We start from the raw sequence: 5,504 nt of genomic DNA, 5'->3' as shown, positions 1-5,504 counted from the left end.
AAAAAAAATAGATAGTTTAAGATGCAAAAAAAATATTTACTTAATGAATATAATATGAATGAATTTTACAAATACATCATTTAATAAAATAAATAATTAAAAAGTGAAAATTCATATATGCGCTGGCGCGCGGATCAGAATCTAGTTTTTATTAAACCGATTACATTCTTTTGATTCTAAATAATTTCATATTATTTAAGAATTCAATTTGTAGTGAAAAATCAACTATTGAATTATAGGTCAAAGGTAAAAGATAAACACCAAGCTTCAAAACCATGCTAAGAAGTAAGAACTAGTAAATAAGAGGCAGATTATCAAACGTTCAAACACATGGGACAGTAAAAAAAGAAAGAAAAGGTTCACCTATTTTTGTTTTATAAGTTTGCATCGATGAAATCAGAATTGCCTGTTACCTAAGTTAACAGAGTAGACATAAAAGATGATGATTATATAACATATATTCAGACCATATCCATGCCTCGCCAAACAAAACCACTTTATAACTGAAAGAAGAACACACTCTTTCTTCATTTAGTAAGAGTTTTGCCAGAGCTGCTGGGTTTGATCTGAGGGCTGCTGACCAACCTGAGCCCCCGCACCATCTCTAGGGTTTTGCTGCTGGCGCTCGAGCGACATTTCTGTTTGGAACTGATAGAAATTAGAGTAGCCATAAGATCCATAACGCTGCTGTTGTTGTTGCTGAGCTTGACGATACCCTACTGCTGCTGCTTGCTGAGTCTGTTGTAGTTGCTGTTGTTGTTGTGCTTGGAGGTTGTAGTATGTGTTAGCCGGGACACCTGACATGGTCCGAGAGCCATGACCGTGATGCCACATCGCCGAGATTTCGTTCTATATATTAAGCAGGAGAAAACAAAATGTCATCAAGTGGTTCTTGTCTGAAACCAAGAGAAAGTGGTAAGAAAGTGACCATAAAGAGACAATTGTTACCTGCTGCTGCTGATGTTGAAGTGCCAACAGATGATTACTCTCTTTGTATTGAGAACTCAGAACATCTTCATAACCGGTAGGAGCAGACTGTTGGCTAAGAGGGAAGTTTCCAGCGGATCCAACATTAGTGGAGTTCTCAAATCCGTAAGCGGACGCAGGCGCTGTTGCAGACTGAGGCAAACTACTGGGAGAGAGATTGGTTTTGTACTGCGGAAGCAACGCAGCTAGTTGCTGGTGATATGAGCTGTTACCCGCGTATGTTTGCTGGAAAGCGGATGGCATGTATGGATAGTTCTGAGGCATAAGAGGATAACTAATCATGTTTGCAAAGTGTGCTAGCGGCATTGTGGGCTGAGAGTAAGGATGCATTTGAGGAAGCTGTTGGTCCAGTGGCGATATTAGCACCTTGTAAGTTTTACTGCATTGGCTGCGTCCCCGGGATCCCACTGCCTCGGAGCGCCTACAAACGTAAGAAAATATATAATCAAAACCAAACAAGTTTCTCTTGTTGTAAAGATTTGGATAAGAATAGATCACTCAAGATTAAGTTTTGAGCCGAACAACAGGGTTGAGCAAAGCCAAATCCAGAGGGTAAATTTCCCAAAATAAAGAAACTACTGCCTTCAGTCTCAGACATTCCCAAAATAAAGAAACTACTGCCTTCAGTCTCAGACAAACATAACATTATTCATTTGACAATTAACAGGACATCACTACCTCCTACTCGAGAAAAGCTAAGTAGAAACAAAAGACATATCGTGTTTTTTATAAGGCAAAGAGTTTATTTACCTCTGGCATGGAAATGCTCTGGCCACCAAGTGAAGGATTCTCGCTGCACAGATTGAGCAAAGGCGGAATACTGTAAATCAAGCTCCCTCGCGTTTTGTGCTGTTTGTGCCAATAAACTGTTGGGATCTGAGTGTGGATATCCCTGCTGATTCAAAACACACAAAACAAGTACCAATGTTAGCAAATCCCATTTGAGAATTTCATGGGCATTACTAGCCGCGCATCACTTACAATATGAACAGTCAGAATGCAAGATTCAGAAAGCAAAACGAGATTCGCTTAAAAGCTATAATAAATAATGCACATGTAGCTTACCATCAACATTTGATAACGAAGCAAGATTCTGCATCTGATTCTGAGCATTAGTCTGTGACGCATCATATGCAGTATTCAGTTGCTGCTGCTTAGCATACTCTGGTTCGGAGTGTGCATATGTGTACTGGTTCTCTTGAACAGTCTCAGGGTTTTCTTGCTTCAGAACCTCTCGCCTAGATTCCAAAGAATCGTCATAATTTCCAGCTGCAGGTGCGTGGCCCATACTTCCGTCAACTGTATTGCTTCCAAGACGTTCATCTCCATAGAATTCAGCATTTCTGCAAAATAAGCATTGATCAGTTAGTAAGTATGATATATAATCAAAACCCATATGGAAAACGAAATCATTGGTAATGGGAATACCTAGCATCTGAATGTTCCTTATGTGGAGCTTCATCAGGAGTCTCTTCTGCATTGTTGCTCAAAGGCCTTGATCCAAAACCTCCAAAACTCAATTGCGAGCACTCTTCTGTATGTATTAGCAAATGTTTGGGAATAACAACAGCAGGTCTATCCTCTTCATGCGAGGCTTCTTGATCATGTCTTTCTACGGTTAGTTCTTGAAAGTCTGCTGAACCAGATGAAACCTCATCTTCATCTGAAAAGTAATAATGAGAGGGAATAAGGTACAATCAAGAACACCAAAAAATCCGAGAGCATCGATGGAAAAAATCAAACAAACACACACCAAACTTTGCATCAAAGATAAGCAATTAGGAAACATATGTACAGATTAAAGATATTACCTTTGTGGTGCTCCACAGGATGGCTCTGCGTCTCATAAGTGTACTGATTATCATTAGATTCAGAAGAAACTACTGAGTCCTCTTCTTGGACATTTCCAACCAAGCCAGGATGCACATGATCGACTCCAAGATCTTCAGAAGGGCCACTTTCTGCTATATGAATATTTTCTAACCGGTCCCTCAGATGTTGATCTACTCTCTCAGATTGCAAATCAGCTGTACCACCGCATACCTCTGACTCTGCTGGTGGTGCTACTGACACAGAAGCTGTGATAGGAGGCAGTGGCTTCTCAATCGAGGGCCATTCATCTTTAACAGGGACTTGATGATTTGCATTAGCTTCATGCTCGTGATCAATCTCAGAACGCACATTGACATTTCGTTGTCTTGTTCTGTGGTCTACCCCTCTTAACAATGTCAGCCATAGACATCTGGCCTGGAGCTCCAAACCATGGACTTTGATGTCCAGAAGCAGGCTGTGATGATGATATTCCCTCGCTCGAAGCAGCAGGCGGCAATTTATTTTCCGTGACAACAGAATCACTACGCAGCTAAATGAGATTCTACCAGTAGAATCATTCTCTCTTTTTTTTTGTACATGTTCCCTGGAAGTTCACAGAATCTGAACAACAAACGCACTCGTCGTTGTTATCGATGTACAATCTCGATCTCCTCGATTGGCTCTCTGACGTCCTCGCTGAGGCTGAGATCGTTGACGGGGAAGACGTCGAGGAGAGTCGAGATCTCTTGGTTGAGATCGTGGATTGAGTTTGGAGGATTAGCCAGAGCGCAGTAGTCGAGGAGGATCTGTAGAGGAGGAGGTAGAGCTCCTTGAGGCACAGCAACGCAGTCGAGGATGATGAGGAAGGGGTCGAGCCCCAGCCCGATTCCGTTAGGGATTCGAATAACACGAGGAAGATCTCGATCTTGCGAATCAGGGAACGAGCGTTTCTTCCTTGAAAGGAGAATCGTGTGGTGCCGAAGGAAGAGACGATCTCTGTGGACATTGCGGCTATGGTTTGAACGAGCGGGAGGCCGGTGAGGTCAACGGGGGATAGAAAGGCTTCTAGCGACGGCGAGAGATGAGAATATCGCTGCCGTAGCCATAGATTCCGGCGGCGGTTTTCGGGTTGATTCCGTCTCTCAGATCAAAGATTTGTGTGTATATACGAAGAAGAAGAAGAAGAAGAAGAATCTAACTGACAACTATAGATTCGAAGAGAGAAAGAATAAGGGTGTGTTATTGGATGGGGAAATTTAGTAGAGTTTGATGGACTCTAAATCTGAAATGAAATCCGGTGTTATTGGATCGAGAATTTATCATATAGAATTAAAATCACCTGTTATTCAATATCCACTGGATTTTATTAGAATCTTATTTGAGTGGAATATGATGTACTTTTGTAGGAGAAATAAGCGTTAACAAAATCCAACACTTCTGGCTTGGATTTTGAATTTCATTAAAAAAAAAAATTTCACCATTCTCCTCCAACAGCAGGAGATCCTCATCGAAAATCTTTTTAGGTTAGGTTTTAATCCCAGATAAAAGAAGACGTAGACAAATTCGATGAAGTCTATTCTCCGTTAATCCTCAAACCCATGTACCTCAGTTCACCTCTTCTAACCCTAAACTCAAGCTTTAAGCTATATTTAAAGCTTAAAGCTTTAAACTATATTTAAAGCATTCATTAACCATTAGTTAAAACCAGATCAAATCGGTTCAGTTTTTTTTTTCCCCACCAAAGTTTTTTTTTTTTTAATTAATAAAACCGGGCCAAGCCCATAATACATACCCAAAACCCAAATACATAATCAAAAGGGATAGAAGCCCAAAAGCCTACCGGCTACAATCTAAACGCTTAAACGGACCCGCGGCCCAAACCATACAAACCCAAACGACGTCGGCTGGAAAGCATGCGTCAAGGAGGCTGGCTGCTGAACACGTGGAAGCATCTACACCTTCGGATCGACACGCGTCGCAAACCACCTCGACCTAACCGTCTCCACCTCGAAGACGCCGCCGGAGCCACCTCACCGTACCTTCGTTTCGCCGGATCTCATAATCCGCATCAACTGCCTTCTTCTCCGGTGGTCCTCCACCGAAAGCGTCATCGGACATACAGCGCTCTCATCAGGACCACCCACTCTTCTCTCGGGATTAAGTCCCGTCCCCACAACCTCAACTATCTTCTCTTGTCGGCGGTATCATCCACGGAGAGCTTCATCTTCTTCTAAGATCTCATCGATCTATCTAATGTTCACCCGAGCCAACAAGAACAACAACCAAACCGAACTTTCACCGCTAACACCCAAGCTTCCTACGGGTTCCAAGCCGGCAGCGTAGAGCTATGGTAGCCTCCACCCTCCGGAGACAAGACGGCGACGACGGAGCTAGGTAAGTCTCCCCCTCCCGAAAACTGAACCGGCGGCGGCGGAGCAAAAGAAGCCTCCACCTCCCGGAGAATACCGACGACGACGGAGCTGTAAAAGCCTCCCCCTCCCGGAGTCGAACCTTGATCTAAACGAGCCGCCTCTCCACCGCAGAAAACCTTCCCCACGACTGCGTCTTCACTCCAAACAACAAACCACCATGCACCATGGATTAGGCCGGAGCCTCGGACAAGGCGAAAGTGGGGGGGGATACGAAGGAGAGGCACTAGGATAACTTTTAAACGGACGGACCCCGGTTCTGACAACGGCATGCGT

At 43.3% G+C, this 5,504-nt stretch overlaps 1 pseudogene; it reads right to left on the bottom strand.

The window, feature by feature from the left end:
• Positions 1 to 429: 429 nt before the first annotated feature.
• On the bottom strand, positions 430 to 4,917 carry LOC106330856 (annotated as a pseudogene).
• Positions 4,918 to 5,504: the final 587 nt, after the last annotated feature.

This window comes from Brassica oleracea, chromosome C3, assembly GCF_000695525.1.
Source record: "Brassica oleracea var. oleracea cultivar TO1000 chromosome C3, BOL, whole genome shotgun sequence".
NCBI lineage: Eukaryota > Viridiplantae > Streptophyta > Magnoliopsida > Brassicales > Brassicaceae > Brassica > Brassica oleracea.
Note: the sequence above shows the minus strand (reverse complement) of the source record. Positions and strands in the feature narration are given on the sequence as shown.